General features: G+C 36.8%; 1 protein-coding gene across 2 annotated transcripts in view; it reads left to right on the top strand.

The window, feature by feature from the left end:
- The first annotated feature begins 3,141 nt into the window (after window positions 1–3,141).
- Window positions 3,142–14,849, top strand: part of Zbtb20 (zinc finger and BTB domain containing 20) — a 560,418-nt gene continuing 548,710 nt past the window's right edge. For both annotated transcript variants that reach the window (XM_059276799.1, XM_059276800.1), the window contains exon 1: window positions 3,142–3,189. The gene's annotated coding sequence lies outside the window, so the exon portion shown is untranslated. The remainder of the gene's footprint in view (window positions 3,190–14,849) is intronic.

Raw genomic sequence — 14,849 nt, 5'->3', positions numbered from 1 at the left:
CAAGACATAATAGAGAAACTAGATGTAACTAACATCTCACGGTTGTATTTGCTCCTTTTACAACAGCTTGAGTCATGTAATTCTCTTTGGAATACATGAAAAAAGTAATATGGGAGCCAGAGAAATGGCTCAGCATTTAAGAATACTTGCTACTTTTCCAGAAATCCTGAGTTTGGTTCCCAGAACCCCATCACAACCATCTGTGACTCCAGATCCAGGACAGGTACTTTGCGCTCGTGTGCACATACACACATGCAGACACATACACCTATACATAATTAAAATAATAAAAACGTAAGGAAATTCTTATTTTATGGCAGACACCTTGTTTATTTTGTTATATGCTCATGACAGTAAGCACTGTAAATAATTCTATAGAGTAGATAGCATGATCATCATTTTAAATACAGGAAATACGTAGCTGGCCTGAGATCTAATTGTTGGGTGGCAAATTCTAAGCCCTTAGTCATCAGCCTGGTAACTTTGTTGCTGCCCAGAACTCCATAAGCCTCAGCCAGGGATCAGTGATCACAGGAGTCACTGTTTTTATACTGTCACCACTTCATAAGTGACCTCAACCTTGTAACTGTTATTTGGCACTGGCTTCAGTGGGACTAAAATTATGACTGTAGACCAGAGAGAAACTTTCCAATTACACAGAGAATCTATTAGCTGTATCATCTTATCTGTCCAGTAAAAATGGTCTGCCCTATCTCTGTTTCTTTCCCTGGTGATGTTGCCATAACAGTGTCTTCAGGATTAACAAGTAACTAACATTTACTTAAGTGGCTGATAAATTACTCTAGTCTGTTAATAATTGTCTGTGTGTTTGATGTAGCACTGCATAATCTGAGGCAATCTAGATTGGGTCAGTATTTCTTTGATCTTCTTTTATGTTACATCACCATTAACATGAAGCAAATCACATAAATAAAAATGTAAATATTTAAAATAATTTACCAGTGCATTTTACAAGTGACGTATACTAATGAGTATGAACTTTTAGTCAACATTACCTATACATAAATTTTCACTCCACAATATAAAAGAATAAATGTATCATACACTTTCTTGTTCTAAAATGTACAAGCTCTCTCAGAAATACCTTGAGCTATATTATGTTTGTATCTGTATTTGCACTGTTCCTACATATGTTTAGAGCTTTGAAATGGTTAGCACTGTGGGGATGTGTCCTACTCTATCTTTTAACACATGGTGGTGATAAATGCATCACCTTGCACACAGTAGATGCTCATTGAATGTTGCTGGCTTAGTGAATAAATTAGTCTGTACTAGATACAACAGATTTTCAGTCCTGAGTTGTTCTTGCCATCATTTCACTCTGCATAATTTAAAAAGTTTGACTAAGATGATTAAAAATGTGTTACTGAATTACTGTGTGGATCCTAGAGTAATGGGATGAAAAAGACCCTGTGTACCCCGATGAGGAGGCAGAGTGTGTTCTCTCTGTAGGCACACCTAGTGGATTTTATGTGTGATTGAATTAATTTATTTCTCAAAGAAAGTTAGATTTATGATTTCCATATGGCACTTTACAATTTTTCTTTTACCTCTACCTTACCAATTAATATTTTACTAGTATAAAAGTAATGTTCATTGCTGGTAATTAGCTCTCTGTGAGCCTAAGGAGAACAAAATTTAAAGAGTTGATATCTAATATCTTGGTATTTATATTTATTTATTCCATTTTTTAAATCTTCAGTGTCATACTTCCCATGCAATCGACATTATACATGCTTATATAACTTACTGTTATATTATACATTTGAAGATTTCCATAAAATTTAAAATGTTTAAGGTTCACTGTGAGTTGCAGAGAAATATTAGTGTATATGGACGTGATATACCTTACTTATTTTCTTTTGTTAGACATTCAAATTTCTTATAATTTTCCAGTATTATACAATTAGCTTTTATGTTTTGTTTACTTACCTACTTATGTGTGTATGTGTGTAGGTTGGAACTGGAGCCAAGGCACATGTGTAGGTCAGAGGACAACCTAAGGAGTCAGTTCCTTCCTTCCACCATATGGACCCCAAGGGTCAAATTCTGGTCCTTAGAATTGGCAACAAATGCCTTTCTTTACTTACTGAGCCATTTCACCAGCCCTAAAATTATGTTTTAATATTGATTTCTATTATGTTTCTAGATGCCTAGAACTAAACCTAGTGCGCAAAAATTTCAAACTTTGACTTCTAGACACCTATATACAGTGACTTTCAGAAGCTTCTTGGCAATGCATATTCACACCAGTTTATGTATTTTATTGAGCCATCATAAACATCATTACCTATGCACACCTTTGAGCAAGGTTTCCTGACCTTTATATGTTGCTTTTATCAGCTATGCTTAGACTTAACATAAATTACATACTTTATTTTATATTCAGAAAGAATCATGAAACTCTTAGTTTGGAGAATTTCACTTGTAGCCCTTTTGTTGCAGTGATCTTCCACCTAAACTCAGTGTTTTTCAAGAGTGATTATCAGTTGCAGTTTTAAGCTAGACGTTGAGGGTTCTGTTAGTACCTGTTTCACTGGTACTTAGGGCAGTGTGTCAGGCTGAGGCATTATGTAGAATGCCATGTGCTGGGAGCAGTCCTGATAGACCCAGACTGGAATTGCTCTGTTGTAACAAAGTAAAGGAGCATTCAAAGTTTTCTTTATTTCTGCTTTTTTCCCCTGTGGATGGCTCCATGGAAGCACTTTGCTTCCTCGCCAGTGTTCTAGCAGTGTGAGTGCAGATGAACTGGAGGAGTTTCATTTCAGAGAGCAGCAGTCATGTTTGTATTAGCAAGGCATTAGTCCTGGAAGAACACCAAGAAAAAAATCATTTTTAAGTGTTTTCCTCATCCTCTAGTGAGAACATTTGCATTGTAGGGGCCATGGTGAGTCTCAGTCCCTCAATGGCATGGAGGAGGTGCTCTGTGCATACATTCACATGTATGAGTTTCAGGTGATCTGAATGAAATACCCATGGGAAGGTATACATATAACCTACTCTACCTTCTTTGTGCACTGCAGTCTTTTCTACTTTTCTGTAGAAATTGTATCGGTATAAATTCTAGTTTTGGTTCAGTAAATTAATTTTTACTTAGATGACTTCTTTGTTTTACATTTCAGAGTACCTGATACATTGCAAGTTTGTTTGTGCCTCACAAATGCACAGGTATGTATATGAACTACCTATGGGCATGTAAATGTATGTATTAACTTTCGAGTTACCACATTTTCTGTATTAAAATTCTTTATAGAAGTCATAATATGCAAATGTTAAATTTTTTCATCACTTGTCTTATAGATATTGGCAGTTCCAGAGAACTGTACTTTGTACACATGTTGCATTGCAGTTCACAGTAAGAAGCAGGTACACATTTCTAAGATTTGATGAGGCAGAATAATTTTAATTACAAGGCATTCATCTGGTGAAGATTACAGACTACTTTTTAGAACTGTACTGTTAAAAGGACTGACAGTGTGAGGTCACATCATTGAAGAGCCAGTCTTTGACATCTTGGTTTTATTTTCAAGCTTTATTGTTTTTAGTTTATTTTTTGTAGAGGTTGCTTTAGGTAAGGAGTGGCTGCAGACCTACTTTCTTCTGCACTGTGTCAAGCACCAGATAAACGGGGAGGGGTGGGAATATTTGCACCTGTTTAAAATTTCAGCCATGTTGTGTTGTGGTTCCTGGGCAACAGGCAGGAATTCTCGAAAGCTTGGTTGCACCTGCTCAATTGGTGCTTACAGCTGTGTCATATGAGCAGGAAGCACAGAGAAGCTTGTTAGCAGTTTGCCTGTGCTCTTGTCTATTTGTGTTTTGTGTACTCTTGAGTTGGAGAGATAAGAGATGTAGACCTTGGACTGTTGTATTGGTCCATTATAAAACTCACTGATTATCATGTCCAAATACTTTTGCTTAATTCTTTGTTTTTTGTCTCAAATATTTTTAGTATTTCCTGACTGCCTTAGATACTGTATGTGCTGTGTACCTCAGAGAGTGTATCTCTCGAGAAAACTGGGTTGATAATTTTTGTCCTAGGAGAGATATTTTGTGTTTGGCTTGATTTTACCATGTTGGCAGCCCCACTGTGTGGGGCTGGATGTAGTTATTGATCCATTTAGCTGAACAGATTTGAAAGCATTTGGCTATTAGTGGACACATGGGACACATTCAGAAAACACAAGTGTATATTGTCAGAAGATTTTACTTGTGTGTGAGTCTCTCCTGCAGTTGGGGTTGAAGTGGTGGGGGAAAAGTGAAAATTAAGTAGTAAGTTCCAGAAGAGCGGCTAACACACACATGAAGTTTTAAGGCTGCTGCATTATCATTTAATCAAATCTTGCTCTTTGGTGTTTTTCCAGAGTTATTGGTAGTGGTATTAATTTTCTTTTGTTAATGGTTTTATTTATGTTCTGACAAATTAGTATATCTTTAAGAGATTTGAACTGTTATTGAATTTATCTTAGTTATAGTTCTATACCTATAAGTGAAATACAAATACAGCTATAATTTTATATGAAGGTATTTAATTAATTTATTCACTTGTCCCAGATTCCTGATACTGAAAACTAATTCATATAGCTTGTATTATTCTCAACATATTAGAAATGCTAGGGATTTTCCATGAGAATTTAGTAACACAAATTTTAAGTCTTAGAGCTGTTGTATTTTTCCTTCTATTAGCATACATGGAATCTGGTTTATAAATAATAAGTCATTATAATATGGCCTGAGCTAAGCTCATAGGAAGTAGGAGAATATAAGAATATACACAAAGGAGATGGAAGCGTGCCTGTGTCTCCTTAACAGAGTGCCTTGTAGATAGTACTTGGTCAGTGCCTGTTGAAAGAATGCATAGGGAATGAAACATGCCAAGCAGTGTATTAGAAAGAGAGGGACTGTGCCACAGAGAAACATAGCCCACTAATATATTTTGGATGAATGCTGATGGGCTTACTTAACTTTTCACATTGCTGGTTAGGTAGAAACAAAAAGTACAGATAAATCTTGTTTCTAAAAATAAGTGATGATATAAAATCAATCCATTCTCATTGTTACAGCTCAAGAATTAAAATACCAGTATTTGCTTTATACTAATTTTTGCTGAATATGAGGAAAGTATTTTTATTCTCTCTGTTATATGCACAAATGCTGAGGCATCCATGCTTAACTTCCGTGTCACCTTGGAAATACTTTGGAGCAGAGGGAGAAGCAAACCCTCTGTTAGATGATCCAGGCCTTGGTCTTCCACACTCGTGGTGTTCCCTTCTTGCCTAATGCTAGCTCACCAACTTCACAGAAATAAAATGCATGTTGACTTTCTTCGGGGCGGAAGATCAGAACATATTAAAAGTGTGTAGTTGTCTTACTAAGCAGACATAATGGACCCTGTATTTACTATCTACATATTTATAATTATGGTTTTATTCAACATTAAACCCCAATGCAAATACATTACAAAGGTAAAGTCAAAACAGAGCAGCTAAGACTTGCTGTGGGCCCTTCTAAGATTACATTGTGTAGCTTGAGGTAAGCACATTAGAATGGTTCAGGTCTCAAGCTAGTAATAAATACTGAATTAATGTCTTGTTTGGGCTTCTCAAGTTTTGATGCCACTGGTTGATGATATTCATGGGCACTTTGAGACTTGGACATTTTTTTTTCTAAGGGGACAGTTTTTCTTCACTCTTTTTTTATTATTGGGTAAAGGCCAGTATCATGGATCTGTTTTTTCCTCACTACCCTTAGGATTAAGCTAGATCCCTCCTTTATTCTCAAAAGGAGAAATTAAGAGACCAGCCAAAAATAAGCATAAGCTAGAGAGATCGTTAGCCACAATGAAGACAGATCTCAGTACAGTAATGATTGTGTCAAAATGTCAAACCGTAGCATTCCAGGGCAGAACCTCAGCTTCCCTGAGATTTCACTGTTAAACAAATAAAGGAAGAAAATCTGTACTTATTGAGAAAATAGCATGCCTAAATGTAATTCTATCCTTCCTACTCCTTCCCCTCCTTATTTACTTCTTTTATTCTACATAGCAATTGAGTACCTGCTCCTTGCTTGAGTCAGTAACAAACAGATCAAAGTCCTCCTTCAAAGATCATAATGACAAAGAGGAGAATATAGGTATATCACCAGGAACTTTTTTTTTGTTTTTTAGGTTTCACCACTTACTATTAATGGGACCCAGTTTGTTTCCTCATTTGTAAAATTGGAAAAATATAAATTTTAGGTTGTATTAATGCACTGAAAGTTAGGTAGCACAAGTAAAATATTAGTGCAATGGTTAGCACATAGCACATGCTCAAAAAAAATCCCTTCTTATCTGTGTGCCCACTTCTAACACTACTGCTGCCCCCATCATGACAGCTTTAGATACTGAAGGAAGAGCATCTAAGGAGCTGGGACCTGGCATCCCGGTCTAGTAGATTGTCTCAGAGGTAATAGCTAAAGATAGCTCCACTTCTTTGATTTAAGGGAGATTTTATAAAAATCACAGATCAATTTACTGAATCGGAAGATATTAATATTCCTTTGTATTTTTACCACTTTTTATGATTCTAGAATAAATATAACATAAAATTTACTCCCCTTGCTCTTTTTAGGTGTAGAGTTTAATGGTTTTAAGTATGTGGATAATGCTTATTCAGCCACCACAACAAACCATCCATAAAACTCTTTCATCTTAGAAATTTGAAGTGTTAAAAATGCTAAAAAGAACTTCCCATTTTTTCCTTCCTTCAGTTCTTGAAAACCATTTTACTTTTTGTCTCAATGATTGTGACAAATGGTAATGTCACAAAATACTTGTCTTTTTGTGTTTGTTTTATTTCGGTGAATAATGTCTTCAAGGTTCCTCCATATTGTGGTACATGTCGAGTTTTCCGTCTTTTAATAAGTGAATGTTGTTCCGTTCTGTGCATACACCACATATTGCCTGGTTATTCATTTTGTCAGTGGATACTTTGATTGCTTATACATATTAGTTTTCTATAATTCTGTTGTGAACCCATGTATACACATAACACCTTGAGAACCCACTTTCAACTTACTTTAAATATAAGTCCAAAAGTGGAATTGGTGGGTAATTACAGTAATTCTGTTCTCATAAAGTTTTGTGAGATTACATTCAAAATGGATGAAATCATTATAGTCTCTTCTTATGCATGTGGATGACAGTGGGTCCTTTGTATGAAGAATTATTAGAAGAATCAGTTTCATCAAGAATGCATCTACTACTTATGTGAGTTAAAATGATTTGAGAAGTCTGTGAGTACCTTAGATAAGATGCATCCTGGGAACCAGTGATGATTTTAGGATCATGGACACTACATCTCTTTCTCATGTTTGAATATAGGATGCTTGAATTCAGACTAACTGGTACTGAAATTTCATTTTGTTCTACACTTATTTCCTCACTACAGAATATAGACCTTTTGTGTCTTGTGTCCCAGACAGTTCTGACCATGATGGATTAAAGATAACATGGGTCATTAATAGAGGTTTATTCCAAAGCAGTATAAACTTAGTGTCATAGGTGAATATTTGTTTCCTCACAGTTTTGGAGTAGGAAATCAAATTTTGTGAACAGCCTTGATCACTTCTCTGTGCTGGGAGGGAGGAAATAATATTCTCTGACCTTCTTTTTGACTTAAGGATGGACATCTTTTTCTATATCTCTTCATAGTGTCTTCCCTCTGTCTATGACTGCCTGGTGTCCAATTTCTCTTTCTATAGAGCACAAATCATATTATAAGAAGGTCTGTGAAGACCTTCTTATATCTAAATAATTTCACATATTTTAGTATTAGAAGGTACAACTCAATGTCAGATTCATTTTATATAAACATTCGTGTGTGTGTGTGTGTGTGTGTGTGTGTGTGTGTGTGTGTGTGTGTACCACATGTGGATACCTGCAGATAAAAGAAGAGAATGTCAGATAACCTGGAGCTAGAGTTACAGGTATTTATGATCCACTTTAACATGGTTTCAGGGAACTAAACTTTGGCCCCCTAGAAATGCTGCAATCCCTCTTAACTGTTGAGCCTTCTCTTCAGCTCCCAACATGATTCTTTTGTTTTTATTGACACAATTAACTTGGAATTGTTGTATTAATATTTGAGTGGCTTGGTATACTTAGGCTAAAATGTAGGTCAGTGTTAATTTCCCGCTACAGAATTCAGTATGTATGTGTGCATACACAGGCATGTATTACTGATATTGCTTACAGTAACATGGTTAGGTAAATGTTATGTTTTTCCATTTTATAAGTGATAAAGTGAATATCAGAGTAGAATACCAGCAATTTGTTCACAGCACACAGCTAGTAAATACTAGATCTGAACCTCTTTAGATGCTATTTTTTAAAGATATTTTCATAAATGTGTCAAAAATTGCCTCACATTCTTAGAGCCTTTATGGTGGTGTTTTGTTTTGTAACTAGGACTGAAGGGACTCTGGCCAGCTCAAGTGTGGTTAGCATGACTCTGGCAGGCCTGGCCCTTCTCCTCCATTCCCTCTGCTTTGCTAAAAACCATTTGATTACATTCCTTAAGCTGATCACCAAGATCTATTCTCTTATTTGGCCACTTCTTCCTCCTGAGGCTGACTACAGGTCCAGCTGTCAAAGTATTGAAGTCCAGCAATCAAAAGCCCCCCATCCCCGCTTACCTAATTAACATGCCCAGTTAAAATTAAACACTTAAGCCTAACAAAGTTTCCCCTTGCACCTTTATAAACTACCATTTTCCTTTTTGCCAAGTCTGTCTCCTCTATCCTGAGTCAGTTCTTTGTAGCCCTGGGACAAATATCCCTTCCTCTCTCCCTTATTCCCTTCCCCTTCTTCCTTATCCTCTATTTCCTGTCTTTGTCCCTTATCCCTGCCCTCTCTCCCTTGGGTGGGGCAAATAAATCTCCTTTGTGTTGATAAATTGCTCTTGGGGGTCCTGAGCTGATTCTTATAAGGACTATGTCAAATTGGGACACTGTGTTATTGTATCAATGACCAGTCATTGACTGCCTGTCTCTTCACTCCTGAAGTTTGTTGATGGTTATCTTTAAAAGCTTAGTCCCTTAACTTTCCCATATTTGGTGAAACATTTGAATAGGATGGATTCTAAGCACATGCTTCATGAACATATTTTGACACCCATTTGTGTGATTTTGAGTGTCACTGTGAACCAGTACATACCTTAACTCTGTTACCCTATACATTTCTTCCCCCTCCCTCCTCTCCCATCTCTCAGGCTCACTCTAATCCCCTCACTCACTCATTCCCTCCCGTTTTCATTTGTCTCATCCTTCTGCATCATCCCTGTTTTTTCACTTTTACCAGATAGCTTCTGGTTTTTCTCTTTTATGTAGTATCACTTTGAGTGATACACATTGCAAGGAGTTGGTGCCTCTGTGAAAGTCTCTGCCCTTGTAGGTGTTTGCTGTACTCGGTCTATAGCCTATTGTTACTCATTCACTCTAAGCACAAGATCATGCACCTTATGTAACTTTCCCATCTTACTATTGAAAACATTTTGTTTTTCACTTTGAAATTGCAAAACAGAACTAGCTCATGACCCAATTTCACTAATAATTTTCTTAAGTAACCATTGTACTCATTTATAAGATTTTTTCCACCCACTGTCTGTCTAGCCTGGTTTAAAATTTTATATATGTACTTTTAAAAAATTGATTAGCTGGAGAGCTGCCCATTCCTCTGTTCTGTATAATAAGGATTTAAAAACTGCATGCTGAATTCTGTATAGTGTAATTAAAACTGACCCACATTTGGACCTGAGTACACCAGGACTTAGCCAAACTTGCCATGAGCTGAGTTCTGGTGGCAGATGGGAACTAATGAGGACACACTCCACTCCAGAATTTCCCAGCTGCTTGGCCCCTTTTTGTACAAACAAGGTTTGGAGCGAAGTCCGGATCCCAAGAGCATGTTCTGTAAATGTGCTGTGCCCAATGGCTTGGGAAATGTTCTCACGAAATGAAGCTGCTGCAAGGTACCCTGAAGACTTCAGCTACTGTCCAGTTTAACACGTAAAAGTTCCAAGGGCCTTTAATGCTCTCAACAACCAGTTTTCTGTTTTCAAGTGAATAGAAATCAAACAGAGCCCATCTTTTCTCCTGTGCCTGGCAATGATGGGAGAGCCATTTCTGTGGAAACTTGAAGATTTGTAAGCTCCTACCTCAGGGACTGTTGTACCTTAGGATACATGTCTCAGGATAGTATGTCTCTTTGCAACCTATGGATCTCTTCAACTGGTTTGATGTCCTGGGACTATTCAGGCAGATGTAATTGAATCAGTTTGAAGCAGCTGTAGCTGGCATGTGGTCTCTCAGATTGCTAGCACCTGCTTGTTTTTTTGCAACTCACTAGAGTGAGAGAAGTGCCAAAACCAGCATTGGTCTTGGAGCAGCAGCTACAGCACTGCAGATCTCACATCCCATCCCTTCCAGCCTCACCACATCATCACCGGTGCCTGAATTAATAAACCCCTTTTGCATGATTAGGTCTGAGGTAGAGTTTTCCTTCTCATTCTTCTCAGTATGCAGATCCTGACAGTATTGACCACGAGTCCAAAAAAATCAGGCAGAATAATGGTGATCAGGTGGCTTTGGGGCTCTCTTATCATTAGACAACTGGGTAGCCTGTGGTTTGCAGAATCATTTCAATGAACGAACTAAATTCATTTACTGTTCCAGCATAGTCTTATTGGCACAGAGAATGAGCAGTTAATGTATAACAAACTGTGAGCTGTTGTAGAATATGATAAATACACTTCCTTAGCGGGTGTGGGGGGGAGATAAAATGGGACTCTTTCTATAATGTAAGAACTAAACTAATTGACATGGATTGCTTCAGGACTTACTCTGTACAGAATGATACAGTACACTAAAGCAGAGATTGAAATTCTAGGATGTCAGTGAGTGAGCATTCTTTTAAAATATATAGATTTGCCATTTTAAAAAGTTGTATGTCTATTTTCAATATATTTGTAGAACCTTATTTTTCTTTGTTGCATTTAGTTATTTTGCCAGAATATAGTTAATATAGTTCAACTCTAATCTTGCTGGTGTTTATTTGAATTGAGATGTTAATGCACATTTTCTTAAAATTTATAGTTTATGTTTTAAAATTTCTCTAAAGGAGATTTAATGTTGATAATAGTTTTAGAGAAACTATGAAATAGAATAATGACTAGCAGTAGGAAAGTGCTATTTCATTATTATTAGGAGATTACCACTTTGTAACACATAGATGCTAGGGAGAAAAGTTCCTGTGGTCTTGACCAAAGGAAATATATATACTTGAGGACAAATAGCTTAGGCTTTTAAATGACAAAAGAAGGCAGAATCAATGTCAAATGAGTTCCTTAGAACTGTTGTACCCTTTTCTTTCCTCTTCCATCCATAGAATACATTGCTAGTCCATTTGGGTTCTCTTTGCCACCAAGCCAGAAGGCTCCTAAAGATAGCACTGTAGACAACCATTGCCAATTGATGGAAGCTGTGTGTAATATGAAACCTGTGTACAGTTGCTGGGAAAGCATGACATTATTAACTCCTAAAGCCATTTGATGGGAACAGAGATCTCTGTGAGCTTGCTAGGGAGAAGCTAGAGTTGACATGAGTCTTGAATAAAAATAAAACATACGAATTAATTTTCTGGAAATGAGAGGAAACGTTGTGAAGCCAGGGAGTAATGTGTACAAATGAGTATGTATGTGAATTTATTAGCAGAGTCAGTGATGATGAAAAGACCTTGGTAAACATGAATGTTTAACTCTCTACTGGACTATCAACTGTGCCATGGTATGTTAGTCATCATATATTTTCACAGAGATTATCACTGTCTCCTTTCTATGTTTGGCCTCTCATAAGATGTTTTTTATGGATTTGTATTCTTTTTTCTCCCATCTATGATTCACCAGTCTGAGAGTACCTTCTCACTGTCAGGAGTATTCAAAGAGGACTTTGTTCTCTGTAAGTTTATATAAAACAATATTTTTTAAATAAACAGGTAATTTTAAAAACATTGAAATACTGACACTATTACGTGAGGGTAATTTTTGTTCTAACTGTAATGGTTAATTTTACTGCAAATCTGTGGTTTCAGGGGAGAAGAAAATAACTCCTTACAGTAGGAACAGTCCAGAGATTAGGAATAGATTATCTGGGTTTGAATTGTCTGCTGTGATACTGGGAAGTTCTTCATGTGCCCTTAGACTGAGTTCCTCATCTGGAGAATAGAGTTGGCAATATACCAAAGCCTCTGAGATGGATGCTCCCCCTCGCCATCACACTTATAATTCTAGTTGCTTATTCAATGCAAGTTATTTTAGCTGTTATCCCAACTGCATTTCTTTTCTGTTTACTATGTTTGAATATCCCATCGTTTATATCCACATGTTAACTGAGCTTACAAAGTGTGGAAAGATCTTGGTTTCAGAAAGAAATCAAATGTAAATAGTCTTCTTGATTTGTAAGTACAGCTTTTCCACATCTTTAGACTATGTTGAGATTTGATCATAAATTTGGCTAAAATTTATAAACCACAGAAACATTTTTTTCTACTAGTCCCTGAATACCTATTAGTATTAAAAAAAATACTAACAATGTTTGCATCTTTCTAGATAACTTCCTTCAATATTTCCTGGAAGAGATTAATCTGAGTGTCTTCATGTATTACTTTGAGAATCTGAGAGACATTATCAGTTCTAATATTCCAATAAAATGTATGAGTAGCCGGGCAGTAGTGGTGCACACCTTTAATCCTAGCACTCAAGAGGCAGAGGCAGGTGGATCACTGTGAGTATGAGGCCAGCCTGGTCTACAAAACAAGTTCCAGGACAGCCAGAGCTATTACACAAAGAGACTCTGTCTCAAAAAACAAAACAAAAAGGTACAAATAGATATTTTTTATTCTTTTTACCATTTTCATGTTTTTAAAAACATAAAACCAGGTTGGTAATATAGGTCCTGACTTTTAAAGTTACAACATTGGAAAATTTGGATTTTCTGAATTTTGAGCTTTAAGTGATTGTATCTATATAATGCTATTGATGATGTGTATGTATGTATATATGTGTGTGCATATATATACATATATTTATACACAAAGATGTACACACACAATAAATAGGTAACTGAAAATAGACTAGAAGTGTTTTTACTGTGCCTTAAATTTATAGAAAAAACAGAATAGCTGAGTTCAGTGTTACTTGGGAAATAGTTAAATTTGTGCATCAGGAGACATTTCAAGCATAGCCTTTAATCATACTAGGCTGATGCCACAAGGAAAGCAATGTATACTTATTAGAGTCATTGCCAGTGTCAGGATAGTAGGTACCCTAGGCCAAAAGAAAATTGATTTTTTTCCTCTGTAAATTTGTCATTTGAAATCATATTCAAATTTCGTCGATCAAAAATTGGTATATTTACTCTCTAAATCCAGTCTTCAGCAACATAAATAATTTTTCATTAGGTGGCAGACTTGAATTATGTCCAATTAAATAATTTCTATCATAACCCTGGTATTGATTATATTCTATCATAAAATATTCATTAACTATTCACCTCTCCATATAACTTGGAATTAGAAAATACAAATTAATAGTTTTATATTTTAAAATGATTAATAATAGTACAGGGCTGGATTCTGGCTATCTTGAAAGGGTGTATTGGCTCTCACCAAGTGCAGGTAGTGTATGATGTTGGCTTGCTACTGGGAGCAGCCACTGATAACACTTTCAGTAAGGTCTTCGTTCACTGTTCTGTGGACCTCTGTCTACTGGGGACCTTGCAGTCACCATCTGTGTGTAAGATGCTTTTGCCTCTCCTCTTTCTTAGACTTGTAGACTGTGGTGCCTGTGTACTATATACCTGAGGCTGATGTGATACATTGTCATAAAACGTGTGGCTTCAAACCATAGAAGCATATTCTCATATAGCCCTTGAGACCAGAAGTCCATGGGAAGATGCAGCAAGGCCACATTCCTTCTGCTGGCTCAAGAGGGAATTTGTTTGCCTTTTCAGAGTTCTGGTGGCCCCGTTTTTTCCTTAGCTTTTGATACTGCCACTTTAAACTTCATACAGCTGTATGTGGCCTTCCCCTCTGTGTGTCTCTGTATCCTTTCTTCTTTTCTCATAAAGATGCCAGGTACTGGATTTAGGTTCCACCCTAAAACAAGAATGATTTTCCCATGATCCTATGTATTCACTTATTAATGCCATATTTTTCTCCCCTCTGACAGGGACTTATGCACCTGGGACTTAGTGCCATTGTCTCTTGAAACTACAGGACAATCTGATGACTGTACTTAACGTTTGCAATGACTTTATTTTAAGACTATATCTACAAAATACACATTTCTCAAGAGATCAGCACAGGCTTCCATGTACAGGACAGAATTGCAATGTTTGGCCCAGAGTGATCGCTTTCTTTTTCTTTTTCTTCTTTCTTTTTTCTTTCATTTTTCAAGACAGGGTTTCTCTGTGTAGCACTGGCTGTCCTGGAACTCACTTTGTAGACCAGGCTGGCTTCAAACTCACAGAGATTCCCCTGTCTCTGCCTCTCAAGTGCTGGGATTAAAGGCTTGCACCACCATACCTGGCAAGGGGGCACTTTCTAATGTTGTGTAGCTAGTGAGTGACTGAGGGAGGGTTTAAACAGTTCACAGCCCAGTGCAAAAACCTGTATTCTTTCTACTTCTCCAAGTTGATCCTAATAAAAGGAGTCAGTTTTGTTCTCTGTAAATGAGGATCAGACTACTGTTAGTGTGAAGGTGAGCAGACAGTGGAGTGTAGAGTCAGTCATTCCA

Source organism: Peromyscus eremicus, chromosome 12 (genome assembly GCF_949786415.1).
Source record: "Peromyscus eremicus chromosome 12, PerEre_H2_v1, whole genome shotgun sequence".
In the NCBI taxonomy this organism is placed as follows: domain Eukaryota; kingdom Metazoa; phylum Chordata; class Mammalia; order Rodentia; family Cricetidae; genus Peromyscus; species Peromyscus eremicus.
This window is presented reverse-complemented; position numbering and strand designations above follow the sequence as displayed.